The sequence below is a fragment of the Narcine bancroftii genome, chromosome 2 (genome assembly GCF_036971445.1).
Source record: "Narcine bancroftii isolate sNarBan1 chromosome 2, sNarBan1.hap1, whole genome shotgun sequence".
Taxonomy (NCBI): domain Eukaryota; kingdom Metazoa; phylum Chordata; class Chondrichthyes; order Torpediniformes; family Narcinidae; genus Narcine; species Narcine bancroftii.
In genome coordinates, this window is record NC_091470.1 from 27,651,598 (window position 1) to 27,667,701 (window position 16,104).

Here is a 16,104-nt window from a genome sequence, read left to right on the forward strand (position 1 = left end):
ATCTTCTTACACAGACTGCATTCTGAGACTTTGGAAATAATTTTCCGGAATGCAGTGGCTGTGTAAAAAATGTAACAGACGAGGCAAAGAAAGTCAGCACCTTTTTCCCAGAGCAGGAATGGAAAGCAGCAGAGGACAAAATGATGGGAGGGAAGTTTAGGGGAGACATCAAGGGTAGGTTTTTTAACACAGCGACTTGTGGGTGCCTGGAATGCTTTGCCAAAGGTAATAGTGGAGGCTGGAACAATTGGGGCATTTAAAAAACTCTTAGGCAGTCACATGAATGGAAGAAAAATAGTGTTATCAGGTAGGAAGGGTTTTGTTTTTTGATTGGTAGGTTCATATATATGGGTGGGCCGAGGGCCTATACGATTCTGTAATATTCTATGTTATGTTTTGGGCCTGAGCCTTACATCAAGGTATGAGCAAAATCAAAAGCGTAGAAATGTAAGGGGAACTCAGCAGGTCCCATAGCATGCATTGGAGATAAATATATATAACTGATGTTTCGGGCTTCAAGGTTTGAATAAAAACCAGGCAGATGCCTGAATTAAAAGCCTGGGAAGAAGGAAAGAAAATGCAAGCAGGTGCCTGAACAAAAAAGGTGGTGGGGGAGTAGGAGAGGATGGAGGAAGGGCTGGGGGAGGAGTACAGGCTGACTGGTAAGAGGACATAGGGGATTAAGGTGGTAAAAGTAAAAATAGCTAAGAAGTGATGGGGAGGGAAGGAGGGATAACTCTTAGAATGGAGAGGGAAAGGCAGGGGGTGGAGAGCTGGAGGAAATAAGACATAGGAATATGGGAAGGGAGGGACTTGTAGAAGGGAGAGACTTGTAGGAGGGCTTTAACAAAAGCCCTTCATTAATGTTCATGCTGTCTTGTTGGAGAGTGCCCAGACTGGAATATTTGGTGTTGCTCCTCCATTTTGTGGGGGGGGGGGGGGGCTTAGTCAATGTCACTTTTCTTTTCTAACTTCAAATCCCTCGATTCCTTTAATGGGTAGAAAATTCCAAAGAAACCTTATTCTCATTAAGAAAAACCTTCTCATTTCTATCCTGAATGGTACAGAGGGGAAAAATCCTTTTTATTTTAAGGCAGTGAGGCTTTGTTTTAGCATCTCAGCCATGAGGAACAAGGACCCTTAAATACCTTTCTATACACTTAAGTGTAGTATAGAGCGCGTCGAAAGAGCCAAAGACTTGTTGATCCAAACCAAGGCTTTTATTAACTAAAAGACTGGAGCATATCACAAGTAGGTCGACCAGTCCAGAATGACCTGGTCTGGCTAGGAGCAATCCTTTAAGACCTGCCAGTAGGTGTGGCTACACTCTCAGCCAATCACAGTCATCCTACACTACCATCTGTACCTATACACATTGGTGATAGAATCTGTACTCTCAAATGTAGTAGGTTTTTTTTTAATGCCTTTGACTTAGTTCATCTCTGATAACATTCAATTCTATTTTTAAAGCAACTTTAATACAGAATTATAAAACAATATGATGAGATACAAGGCTATTTGACCAAAAACTCGGGCAAAGGGATAAGTTTCAAGAAGAAACATAAAATCAGAATACAGGTAAGGAGGGGAGGAGGTGTAGGAATATGGTGTCAAAGGCTTCACTGCTGAAGGCGTCACAGGTGGATCAATTAAATGTCATGTGATCAGAATGAGTGGAAATATGTTGCAGGAGGAAGGGATGTTGGTGATGTGAAGGGGCTAGCTGGATGATAACTGAAAACTTTTAAAAGGGAATTTTGAAATTGGGGAATTTAAAAAATATTAACGGACATGGATTAGTGAAGAAAAGTGCCAGCGAGAGAAAATGTGAGGACAATATTCATCTTATTGAATAATTAAGCTACTGTGAGCCCACAGAAACGTACAAAATTAGGTTTGGCAAAATTCCTCCAAGGCGTCCGAAAGAGCTTTGTACAATAATTATATTTTAGAGCTGTATATTTTTGATGCGCACATCATTTCATTGCAGGAGATTGGGAATAGTTTGCCATGAGAGGCAATTGATTGACAAGCCAGTGCATCTTTTAAAGGAATATCCTCTCCTTCAATCACATGTGCAGTGTTCGGGGCAGATCTAACAGCCCAACGAGAGGCTTGTTGGGTGCCAAACCTTCCCAACTGTGTGAAGCAATCACATCCTTGAAGTCAGAGCTCCAATTTCAGGTGACACAGAGTGAATGGGCAAGTGATGATTTGGGATTAATTTCAGCATTTTCTGACCAAAACAGGTTGATTGAGGTTTTATGCATGAATATTAACTATGAATTAGGAGGCAAATTAAAAGCCAGTTTCTGTCGAGCTAATCTGCTCTATACTCAGTCTAAACTTTTATGAGTTAACAAACTGAATACCACTGAATGTTGATGATGGGGGATTCAGTGATGGTAATACCACTGAATGTTGATGATGGGGGATTCAGTGATGGTAATACCACTGAATGTTGATGATGGGGATTCAGTGATGGTTATACCACTGAATGTTGATGATGGGGGATTCAGTGATGGTAATACCACTGAATGTTGATGATGGGGATTCAGTGATGGTAATACCACTGAATGTAGATGATGGGGATTCAGTGATGGTAATACCACTGAATGTTGATGATGGGGGATTCAGTGATGGTTATACCACTGAATGTTGATGATGGGGGATTCAGTGATGGTAATACCACTGAATGTAGATGATGGGGATTCAGTGATGGTAATACCACTGAATGTAGATGATGGGGATTCAGTGATGGTAATACCACTGAATGTAGATGATGGGGATTCAGTGATGGTAATACCACTGAATGTTGATGATGGGGATTCAGTGATGGTAATACCACTGAATGTTGATGATGGGGATTCAGTGATGGTTATACCACTGAATGTTGATGATGGGGGATTCAGTGATGGTAATACCACTGAATGTTGATGATGGGGATTCAGTGATGGTAATACCACTGAATGTTGATGATGGGGATTCAGTGATGGTTATACCACTGAATGTTGATGATGGGGGATTCAGTGATGGTAATACCACTGAATGTTGATGATGGGGATTCAGTGATGGTAATACCACTGAATGTAGATGATGGGGATTCAGTGATGGTAATACCACTGAATGTTGATGATGGGGGATTCAGTGATGGTTATACCACTGAATGTTGATGATGGGGGATTCAGTGATGGTAATACCACTGAATGTAGATGATGGGGATTCAGTGATGGTAATACCACTGAATGTAGATGATGGGGATTCAGTGATGGTAATACCACTGAATGTAGATGATGGGGATTCAGTGATGGTAATACCACTGAATGTTGATGATGGGGATTCAGTGATGGTAATACCACTGAATGTTGATGATGGGGATTCAGTGATGGTTATACCACTGAATGTTGATGATGGGGGATTCAGTGATGGTAATACCACTGAATGTTGATGATGGGGATTCAGTGATGGTAATACCACTGAATGTTGATGATGGGGATTCAGTGATGGTAATACCACTGAATGTAGATGATGGGGATTCAGTGATGGTAATACCACTGAATGTTGATGATGGGGGATTCAGTGATGGTAATACCACTGAATGTTGATGATGGGGATTCAGTGATGGTTATACCACTGAATGTTGATGATGGGGGATTCAGTGATGGTAATACCACTGAATGTTGATGATGGGGATTCAGTGATGGTAATACCACTGAATGTAGATGATGGGGATTCAGTGATGGTAATACCACTGAATGTTGATGATGGGGGATTCAGTGATGGTTATACCACTGAATGTTGATGATGGGGGATTCAGTGATGGTAATACCACTGAATGTAGATGATGGGGATTCAGTGATGGTAATACCACTGAATGTAGATGATGGGGATTCAGTGATGGTAATACCACTGAATGTAGATGATGGGGATTCAGTGATGGTAATACCACTGAATGTTGATGATGGGGATTCAGTGATGGTAATACCACTGAATGTTGATGATGGGGATTCAGTGATGGTAATACCACTGAATGTTGATGATGGGGATTCAGTGATGGTAATACCACTGAATGTAGATGATGGGGATTCAGTGATGGTAATACCACTGAATGTTGATGATGGGGATTCAGTGATGGTTATACCACTGAATGTAGATGATGGGGATTCAGTGATGGTAATACCACTGAATGTTGATGATGGGGATTCAGTGATGGTTATACCACTGAATGTAGATGATGGGGATTCAGTGATGGTAATACCACTGAATGTTGATGATGGGGGATTCAGTGATGGTAATACCACTGAATGTTGATGATGGGGATTCAGTGATGGTAATACCACTGAATGTTGATGATGGGGGATTCAGTGATGGTAATACCACTGAATGTAGATGATGGGGATTCAGTGATGGTAATACCACTGAATGTTGATGATGGGGGATTCAGTGATGGTAATACCACTGAATGTTGATGATGGGGATTCAGTGATGGTAATACCACTGAATGTTGATGATGGGGGATTCAGTGATGGTTATACCACTGAATGTTGATGATGGGGGATTCAGTGATGGTAATACCACTGAATGTAGATGATGGGGATTCAGTGATGGTAATACCACTGAATGTTGATGATGGGGGATTCAGTGATGGTAATACCACTGAATGTTGATGATGGGGATTCAGTGATGGTAATACCACTGAATGTTGATGATGGGGATTCAGTGATGGTAATACCACTGAATGTTGATGATGGGGGATTCAGTGATGGTAATACCACTGAATGTAGATGATGGGGATTCAGTGACGGTAATACCACTGAATGTTGATGATGGGGGATTCAGTGATGGTAATAGCACTGAATGTTGATGATGGGGATTCAGTGATGGTAATACCACTGAATGTTGATGATGGGGATTCAGTGATGGTAATACCACTGAATGCTGATGATGGGGATTCAGTGATGGTAATACCACTGATGGTGGTGATGTAGAGTCCTTTGTTTTGTTCTCTACACTTACATCACCTTTGTTGACCTCACCAAAGCCTTCGACACCGTGAGCAGGAAAGGGCTTTGGCAAATACTAGAGCGCATCGGATGTCCCCCAAAGTTCCTCAACATGATTATCCAACTGCACGAAAACCAACAAGGTCGGGTCAGATACAGCAATGAGCTCTCTGAACCCTTCTCCATTAACAATGGCGTGAAGCAAGGCTGTGTTCTCGCACCAACCCTCTTTTCAATCTTCTTCAGCATGATGCTGAACCAAGCCATGAAAGACCCCAACAATGAAGACGCTGTTTACATCCGGTACCGCACGGATGGCAGTCTCTTCAATCTGAGGCGCCTGCAAGCTCACACCAAGACACAAGAGAAACTTGTCCGTGAACTACTCTTTGCAGATGATGCCGCTTTAGTTGCCCATTCAGAGCCAGCTCTTCAGCTCTTGACGTCCTGCTTTGCGGAAACTGCCAAAATGTTTGGCCTGGAAGTCAGCCTGAAGAAAACTGAGGTCCTCCATCAGCCAGCTCCCCACCATGACTACCAGCCCCCCCACATCTCCATCGGGCACACAAAACTCAAAACGGTCAACCAGTTTACCTATCTCGGCTGCACCATTTCATCAGATGCAAGGATCGACAATGAGATAGACAACAGACTCGCCAAGGCAAATAGCGCCTTTGGAAGACTACACAAAAGAGTCTGGAAAAACAACCAACTGAAAAACCTCACAAAGATAAGCGTATACAGAGCCGTTGTCATACCCACACTCCTGTTCGGCTCCGAAACATGGGTCCTCTACCGGCACCACCTACGGCTCCTAGAACGCTTCCACCAGCGTTGTCTCCGCTCCATCCTCAACATCCATTGGAGCGCTCACACCCCTAACGTCGAGGTACTCGAGATGGCAGAGGTCGACAGCATCGAGTCCACGCTGCTGAAGATCCAGCTGCGCTGGATGGGTCACGTCTCCAGAATGGAGGACCATCGCCTTCCCAAGATCGTATTATATGGCGAGCTCTCCACTGGCCACCGTGACAGAGGTGCACCAAAGAAAAGGTACAAGGACTGCCTAAAGAAATCTCTTGGTGCCTGCCACATTGACCACCGCCAGTGGGCTGATAACGCCTCAAACCGTGCATCTTGGCGCCTCACAGTTTGGCGGGCAGCAGCCTCCTTTGAAGAAGACCGCAGAGCCCACCTCACTGACAAAAGGCAAAGGAGGAAAAACCCAACACCCAACCCCAACCAACCAATTTTCCCTTGCAACCGCTGCAATCGTGTCTGCCTGTCCCGCATCGGACTGGTCAGCCACAAACGAGCCTGCAGCTGACGTGGACTTTTTACCCCCTCCATAAATCTTCGTCCGCGAAGCCAAGCCAAAGAATACCACTGAATGTTGATGATGGGGATTCAGTGATGGTAATACCACTGAATGTTGATGATGGGGATTCAGTGATGGTAATACCACTGAATGTTGATGATGGGGATTCAGTGATGGTAATACCACTGAATGAATGTTGATAATGGGTAACTCTTTGGTTCTCAAAAGCTCAACTCTTTTATCTCATGAAGTGTAACCAAAACTTTTTTTTCTATATTACATAGTTTTTTTTACATTTTGCTCTTTATATATCTATAAAATCTTTTCTTGAGTACAGTTTTTTTATTGCACTACCTGGCCTACAGGTAAAATAATCTTAGGGATGTATCTTTTGTACTCTGACAATAAATCCAAACTTGGAGAAGGAGAATGGAGATGCAAGGAGAAGTGGAATCAGGAGGAGAAACAATAGTTCTGACCTCATAAGTGCAGCAGGATGACGTGTGCTGGGGAGCGGGGTGGGGGTGGGGGTGGGGGGGTGGGGGAGAGCGGAATCCCTTTTTGGCACTGTTAGGACTGCCCCAAACACAGCCCATTAGTTATAAGAGAAAGATCCCAGTTGGAAAATCTTAACCTTCCTTGATGCTTCTTGGGATTTCAGACTGAGTTCTATCCCCAAGTATATTCAAAAGAGATACTGATTTTTGTTCCCTTCATTATTAAGGGATAAGGAATTAATGAGGGAAAACACCAGAGAGAAAAAGTTCAGGTGTAATCTCACTGAATATTGGAGCAGACATCTAGATTCAATGACTTGTTCCAGCTTTGATTTCTTGTTTTTATACAAGGACGAGCATTTAGCTGTGAATGAGATTTGATCCAGGGTGCCACATGAAAGACACTTGACAGCACAATGCTACCTTTCTTCCCCACCTGTTCTATCATATTTGTAAGGGTGCCTGACTGTTTTATGTTAATTTGGAAACATCTCTTTGACTCCATAGATCGGAATTGCAAGAGCGTTCCAATTTAATTTTAACAATTCAGCAAAGTAGAAGATCCTTCTGGCCTATGAAGCCAGTGCAGCCCAATTACACTCAACTAACCTACCAATCCCATTCGGTTTGGACAGTTGGAGGAACCAGATCACCCAGAGGAAATCCACATGGATTATGGAGAGAACATACAAAGAAGTCAGCGTTGGGTTTGAAAACTCAGGACACTGCCACTGTTATAGAATTGCTCTAACAGCAGCATTTTCCTTATTGTTCAAATTTTTGGAGTAAAAAAAAATTGACATACAGCATGGTAACAGGCCCCTCTGGCCCGTAACACTGCTGCTCAAATACCCAAATTAATCTAAAACCCCCATACATTTTAAAAAGTGGGAGGAAACCAAAGCACCCAGAGGAAACCTACTAGACACAGAGGGAACATACAAACTCCCTACAGTTTCTTTTTCATTCATCCGGAAGGCTGTGGTTCAAGGAGTAATAGCCCTGGCGTAGCACTATTCCTATGTGGGCTTTGCAATAGAACATTTTTGTTTTATCAATCACTAACCCACCAAGGTCCCAAGATATTCATCTTGGTTTCAAATAGTATCCCACACATATCTGGACTCCACGTCCGTGATACAGGCAGCACAGACCATCGATGCCAGAACTCTTACATCTCTATTTAACGTGCCAAAGTAAACCAATCTGAGTGTATACTGTCTGTGAAATTTGGGACTGGGAATTTGCTGTATATAGGTCGATAATCATTGAAATGATTATCCATTCCATAAGCTCTTCCAACATTAGGCTTCCCACCATTCCTTTTTATGACCCTTAATTCACTCGCGTCATGACCTCAACTCCCCCAACCTGATTGGGTCCCTGCCCTCCAATAGCTGTGAGTGATTAGATTAATGCTTTATTCTACCCTGATAGAAGTCTATGGTTTTTGTCACCTACCTACAGGAAAGATGTCAACAGCAAAAAAGTGCATAGTGATAACTTGGAAATGGAAGCAATGGTACATAGAAATGAACAAGTGTATTTATGCTTTATTTGAACAAATTTGGGAAACGTGCATAGAGTATATTAGAAGCTGCCAATTTCAGTCCTCCATCTCTTGACATAATAAGTTACAATTATAAAAAAATAATTAAATATGAAATATTGGATGACTATTTATTTTTCTTTTCTCTTTTTTTTCTGTTCTTCTATTGTTCTTTTAATTTCTTTTTCCTTTTTCTTTCATTTCTTGCTTTAAGTTATAGGGGGTGGGGAGGGTGGGGGGAAGAGGGGAAAATGAAAATGTCACTGTGTATATTTTAATGCTGAATATTTGTACATATTGTTACTAACGTGGTTCGCTGTGAAGTATTAAATAAAAAAAAAAAAATAAGATTGAAATAGAGCAGTGAATCGATTAGGTCTTTATTCCCTGCAGTGTCGGAGAATTGGGGGGGGAGGTAGATTTGATAGAGGCATAGTTCGGGAAAATGTATGCAGAATTTTTTACGTTTGAGGTTGGGTGAGATAAGAATAAGTGGACATTGGTGAAAGGTGAAAGGTGAAATATTTAAAGGCAATATTAGGGGGAATTGCTTCACTCGAAGGGTGGTGAGAGCATGGAATAAACTGCCCAGCAATGATGATGGATTCAAGTTTGATGCCAACATAAAAATAGTGATAGGATAGGTGCATGGACGGGAGGAGTATTGATGGCTATAGTCTGAATGCAGATTGATGGGACCTGGCAGAAAAATAGTTTGGCCTGGACTAGATGGGCAAAAGTTCCCCACAGGAGGTTAGGAAAAAAGGTGGAGGCATTAGGTATAAATAAGGAGGTAGTGAAATGGATTCAGCAATGGTTGGATGGGAGGTGTCAGAGAGTAGTGGTAGAAAATTGTTTGTCCAATTGGAGGCCGGTGACTAGTGGAGTTCCTCAGGGATCGGTCCTGGGTCCACTATTGTTTGTTATATATATTAACGATCTGGAAGTAGGGGTGGAGAATTGGATAAGCATGTTTGCGGATGATACAAAGATCGGTGGTGTTGTGGACAGTGAGGTAGATTACCGTAGATTAAAAGGTGATTTAGGAAGGCTGGAGGTGTGGGCTGAGAAATGGCTGATGGAATTTAATACAGATAAGTGTGAGGTGTTACATTTTGGAAAGGCATATCTAAATAGGTCATATACATTAAATGGTAGGCTTTTGAGATGTGCAGAGCAACAAAGGGATTTAGGAGTTCTGGTAAATAGTACCCTCAAGGCTGATACTCAGGTAGATGGTGTGGTGAAGAAGGCATTTGGAATGTTGGCCTTCATAAATCGGAGTATTGAATTCAAGAGTAGGGAGGTTATGATGAAATTGTACAAGACATTGGTGAGGCCAAATTTGGAGTACTGCGTACTGTTTTGGTCTCCAAATTATAGGAAAGATATAAACAAAATAGAGAGAGTGCAGAGAAGGTTCACGAGAATGTTGACAGGATTTCAGGGTCTGAGTTACAGGGAAAGGTTGTGCAGACTGGGGCTTTTTTCTCTGGAGCATAGAAGATTGAGGGGGGACTTGATAGAGGTGTTTAAGATTTTAAAAGGGACAGACAGAGTAAATGTGGATAGGCTTTTTAAATTAAGAGTGGGGGAGATTCAAACGAGAGGGCATGGTTTAAGATTGAAGGGGGAAAATTATAAGGGGAAATTTCTTTACGCAAAGGGTGGTAGGGATGTGGAATGAGCTTCCGACAGACGTGGTCGAGGCGGGATCATTGGTTACATTTAAGGAAAGACTGGATAGTTGCATGGATAGGAGAGGACTGGAGGGGTATGGACTGGGTGCTGGTCAGTGGGTCTAGGAGGGTGGGGATTTGCTACGGCATGGACTAGTAGGGCCGAACTGGCCTGTTCTGTGCTGTAAGTGTTTATATGGTTATATGGTTATAAGGGCCTGTTCCTGTGCCATAGTGCTCTAGGTGTCTATGCATTGGAAATGATTTAAACTCTCTTTTTGAAAAAAAAACATGCAAGATAAGAAAGGAAATTAAACAGATATAGAAGAGGTGCTGGAAGAAAGCTTCGGAGCTTATTCACTGCTGACCTGAGAATAAACTGCTGGATTTCACAACAAAATGGGTGCTTGTGAGAGCTTTGCTCTGGGACTGAAATACAAGAACCTCCAGTCACTTTTCCTCAAATATGCATGTTGTTAAACAAGAACATCTGCAGACACTGGGGTCAAGTGCAGTGCACAAAAGTGCTGGAGAAACTCAGCAGGTCACCCAGCATCCATGGGAAATAAAAAGCGACCATTCCTGACAAAGGGTTCAAGCCCGAGCCGTTGGTCACTTTTTTTTTTACTCCTATGGGTCCTGCTGAATTACTCCAGCACTTCACTGTGTTGCCCTTAGAGCATGTGTATTTTTTCCACGTGAATTCAGTTTGCTATTAAAAAAAAGGATCTTTTTTGTCTTATAATGTATTTTCAATTTATTGGTTGAGGGTTGTAAGAGAAATGGAAAAAAAATCATCCTATTCTAATTCAAAAATTGTCCATCTCCTTTGATTTCTCCCTTTCATTTTGATCTCAGTTGAATAAGACATTGAAATGCTCACTTTACCTCCTGCTTTTGTATCCGCCTGACAACTGCTGAGTGCCCTGGTTCGTATGCAGGTCTGAGAGGAATGTGTTTTATTTTCAATCTCGTCACAGGTGTAGAGCTTTTTACAACTTCAAATGAAAGGCCTCCAGGGGTGACATTTACCTATATTTAACTTTGTATCAATGTGTTTCCTTGTTTGTATAAATAGCACACTAACAACATTCTGCGAATGAAGATCACATGCAGCAGATGTGCTCAATTAAGAGTTTATGAGAATTTATTTAACAAATAAGTCAAATAATGAGCAAAAGGGGATCAAGCATTGTTTTCCATCAGCTGGAATATGGCACATTATTACTTTAATGGAAGCCCCTTCTGAAAGCTTTTCTTTTCTTATTTGCCATAAGAATTTGCAATTAGCTCCTGATGGCATGTTGCTGAAGAAATTCTACCCCAGAATGTCTGCAGTTTTGTACATGATTTTACAAACCTTACCAGACCCACTTAACGAAAACTTGTTTCAAGATGTCTGTTACGAGCCCAGAGGACCCCAAAACCCAGCAGCAATAGATATTCACCAAATGGTTACTTAAACAAAAGTTGCTTTTAATTATCTTTATACATTAAAATAGAATCGCACTTTAACTTATCATTATTGACTTAACTAATCTAACTTAGCCCCCTTCTAATTCTAAGTGCACGTGTGTGCAATGTGTGTGTAAGTTCTTTGGTTGATAGTCTAATCTCAGTTCTCATTGCTCCAAGTTCACTGGTTGCAGGAAATTCTTATACTGTACACTGAATTTAACGTTTATAAAATTCACCAGACTTTGGTGCTTGAAAGGTAAATGGTTACCGCTCAGGAAGGTTCTTGTCGGTTGTCAGAGAGAGATTTTGTACATTTACTTCCATCAGCCACTTCAGCGTCTTGCCCCCTCAGGGTTCTCTAGGTGATAACCTCTTTCTTTCAGGTCACCACAGAGTTCCTTTTGGTCTCTCTTATTTCAAGTGAAACATTAGACAGCCTGTCTTCTCCTCTTGCAGGAATAACAAGGGCTTTGACCAGGCTGATAAAAGAACTCACAACCCATCTTCCAAATGGGGTTTTCCACAAGCTTGCCAGCTTGTCCTGTTCCAGTCCCACCTGCTGTTGCTAGCTGTAGCACTGTAGAACTGATCTCTGTCTCTCACTCTCTCTCTCTCTCCCTCTCTCAAACACACACACACACACACACACACACACACACACACACACACACACACACACACACACACACACACACACACACACACACACACACACACACACACACACTCGCACAGAAAGAATGCCTGTTTGACTCTCTCTGCTTGCAAAACCACATGACCCTCTTAGAACAGCAAATTCAGCTCCAGACAGAAACAGGTCTGACAAGCTCATCCATCTATTGCCTTTTAGTAAACAACAATCCATTACTGAAGTCTTTTGAACACTCTACAAAGCTCTTGTAAAGCCTCTGAGGCCCCAACATGTCTAGCATTAGCAAGCTCAAGTATTTTAAATAAGATCATTTTTAAAGTGTTTGCATGTGACCTACACTAACAAATCTTGCCCCAATTTATCTCCCAAAAGCATATCTATATTCTGTCACAATGACATTCTGACCTGCAGCCCATTAAATGATAGTGAGATTAACCGAATTTTGCTTAATATAAAGTAGGGCTACATTGTTAGTGTAGCAGTTAGCGCAACACTGTTAAAGTGTCAGCGACTAGGACTGGGGTTCAAATCCCATGCTGTCTGTAAGGAGATTGTACGTTTTCTCCCTGTCTGCGTGGATTTTCCCTGGGTCTCCAGTTTCCTCCCACCGGTCAAAACATACTGGAAGTTTGTCAGTAAATTGGGTATACTTGGGCAGCAATCAAAGATCCTGTTAAATTTTAAATTGAATCTCCTCACCATGAGAGCCCTTAACACGTTACATATGATGAGCTTTCTGCGTTTATTGGATGGCATGTCATTCTGGTTATTTTAAACTTCAAAATTGGATGGAAACTGGATCACCCAGAGAAAGCCCATGTAGACACAGGGAGAAAGGACAAAATTCTTATGGACAGCACTGTATTCAAACCCAAGTTGCTGGCATTGTAACAGCCTTGCACTGACTGCTACACTAATCCTGCCATGTTGCAATGGTAGTTCTGGAGAGCCACCAGATCCTTGCAAAATTTGACAGTTACATGGTCAGAGCCAACGCCCTGACCTGCAGTCATGCATTTCCAATTCTGACTCAATCAGATTTACAGTGGGGAAGGAAACCATTGTTTCCAAACTGCAACAAAAGTATTGTAACGAAAATAAAAGAACATTGATCTTGTTAATGGAAAAAAAAATGGTAACAGAGGTCATAAAATTTATGGAATAGAGAGGTATAGAGAAAATGGTTCTTTTGTGAGGAAAAATCAAAGATATGAGATAGTCAGAAAAATATCAAATTGGAAAACTTAGGATAAACCCCTTTCCCCAGAGAGGACCCAGGGACAACATTGTGAGTTACATTGTGAAAAAAAAACAATATTTTGTTATTGGTATTGTGTCCCATCATGTACTAGGTTTCCTGGTGAAAGAAAATTAAAGAGACCAGTAAGAAAATAACAGAAGTCACCTTTTTGTCTATCGGTCTTTGTTTTTCTTTCACTAGATAATTTTGAAACAAGTAAACCCCATGTGAGTTTCTGTACAATATGTGAAAAAGTTTGAGTATGCTCTCCCCTTTAATGACCAAAATCTCTGTGCAGTTTTCTTTATCCGAATGAAATGTTTGCAGGATTTGAATTTGATGAACTTTTACAATGCCATTAAGTGCCTTACCTTTGAGTCTTCAGTGGCCATTGATCACGCCACAACCAGTATACCTTAAACAATTTTAATGAAAAAAAAAGGTAAACTAGGTTAAATGCTATTAAATCCTAGTCAGTAGCTCAATAGTAAAATGAATTCATTAAAAAATTGATTTCTTGATATTTTGATATTTTCACATCTTCAGTTACAGGAAATGCTTTTCTATTGAGCAAATCACTTAAAGCAAGAACAGCCAGATCAGTTATGTGTTAGTAAATGTTTTTTTTTGCTGAATTAGAAAATTGCCTATTTGGTTGAATATCCAAATCAAAGTATGGAATCAGAACCCTCTCCTACTTGATTTTAAATTTCTGGTTGAGATTTTTGCTTGAGATCTTCTGATCCAGGATCAAGAGTGTGGCCAACTGTGGAAAATTGGTAAACACCACCAAGAGACAAGGGCTTCTGTTCAGCAGCCAGAATCATCTACCTGCTGTGCATGGCTGAAGTGATCAGTTCCACCTCCGCCAACCGGATTTGTTCTTTCTTATATGATTTGACCTTGCGCAGTACTTTTTAAAAACCTGGTTATGCATAAGTTATTTCTTTCAGTGTCTCCTTAATCAAGGAAGGATTACCTAAGATACAGACTAAACTCTCAGGCTTCTTTACATTTCCAGTGGAGTCAGAATCATGAAAGGATTTCAGACTATAGATTGCAAATTTCCTTGAGAGGAATTGGACTAAAGCAAAGCTTGCTGTGGAACATTCCTTCCATGTTTCAAAAGGTGCAGTGGGATCTTTTACAGCCTCTTTCCACTTTTGTCTCGGCTCAGCAGAGTGTACAGTTTATGCTGTGGTTATTGTGGTGGACAACAAGTTTTCAGGGCAGCTCTGGTGCAGATTGTTCTCACAACAGATCGAAATTGGGTAACTTTACTCCTTTTCTGGACCTCCAAAGAGAAAAATAGTGTTCTTGGAAACATGACTTGCAGCCATAGAACCATATCTCCAACAAATTATTATTTTGGTGAAGGAAACACAGCTAAGGATGTTAGCTTTCAGTCCATTCAAGAGACTGTTTCCATGCAACCAAAGAAAGGTACAAAGACTTATGGGATGAGATATGAGATCTTTATATTTTTATTACAAAACCTTAGACAGCAATGAGCATTTTGAATGATGTGTGTGTGTGTGTGTGTGTGTGTTTCTCTGTCTGTCTCTTACTCTCTCTCTCTCAGGGAAGGGAATGTTGAAATCCACCACTACCAAAAAGCTATGTTGACAGGATTAGGAAAATTACGTTATAGTCATAGACAGACCCAACAGCTGCAGATAGGTCTCAAAAGAAAACCTTGCATTTATATTGCAAATTTCACATCCTGTAGCTCTTCACTGTGTCAAGTATGTTCTTTTTAACCCCACTTGCCTTGCATGTAAATGCAGAGCAAAGTCCATCAAATAGCAATTAGGTTACCAGATAATCAATTTGTGCACTGATGCCTAATGGAAAAATACTGATGTTACAGCTAATACAAGAAAACGGAGCAGCATTTTGTCCTTCAGGAAGTTTAACTACACTGGACAGGAAGATTTTGTTTCCCGAACACTTTTGGGTGTATTTTATGGATTTTGGGGTGTTGATCACGCAAAACAACTTAAAATTTTCCTGTCAAGTAATGTTTCTTTTTTTTTAGATACAATCTATTTTTGTGATTTCCCATCGTATTTTAAGTCTACTTCAAGCGAACAAAACTATGGAGTATAACACTGAAAATTTCTTTTCTGCAATTCATACTTGGACTTCGTCCCTGCTGATCTTGGTGCAGTCAGTGACCAAGATGGTGAGAGGCTTCACCACAATGCATCAATGCTGACTGACTTTTGTGGGACACTGACACAAGAGGCATCAGATGCTGAGTGCAAATGAAAATCAGCGGCAAAACATTTTTAGGTCAGTCGAACTAACGCAATGTGTCAGCATCACGATGCGATTCAACGTGCTAAATTCAATAAAAGTTAATTTAATTTTTCTCCAATTTCCTATGTGATGGAGAACATCTGAAATTATCATTGTGTTCAGCTTGAAGTTGTAGATCATAATCTCCAATTATTTTTTGCAGAAAGCAAACCTTTTGAAAAAAACTTGTCATCCAGTGCTATCAACTCAATAGATGCAATAATACTTATTAGGCCAGAAAGTGCACAAAACAAATCATGAAACAAATCCTCGCTATTTTTCAAAAAGGTGCCCTAGGATCTTTTTATGTCCTCTTGATCAGGCTGATGAAGCTTCTGTTTAACTTCAGCTGAAAAGTGACATCCTAGCGGAGCTGCACCGATGCATTAATAATGTGCTTGTGCCTT

At 41.1% G+C, this 16,104-nt stretch overlaps 1 protein-coding gene and 1 long non-coding RNA gene across 3 annotated transcripts in view; one reads left to right on the forward strand and one right to left on the reverse strand.

Annotated features, from left to right (window-relative positions):
- LOC138753305 (protein phosphatase 1 regulatory subunit 37) overlaps positions 1-16,104 on the forward strand; it is a 247,124-nt gene that overhangs the window by 103,979 nt on the left and 127,041 nt on the right. The gene's annotated exons all lie outside the window — the stretch shown is intronic.
- LOC138753306 (uncharacterized) overlaps positions 1-16,104 on the reverse strand; it is an 81,117-nt gene that overhangs the window by 36,080 nt on the left and 28,933 nt on the right. For both annotated transcript variants that reach the window (XR_011351095.1, XR_011351094.1), the window contains exon 5: positions 13,768-13,811. This is a non-coding gene — a long non-coding RNA (uncharacterized lncRNA). The remainder of the gene's footprint in view (positions 1-13,767; positions 13,812-16,104) is intronic.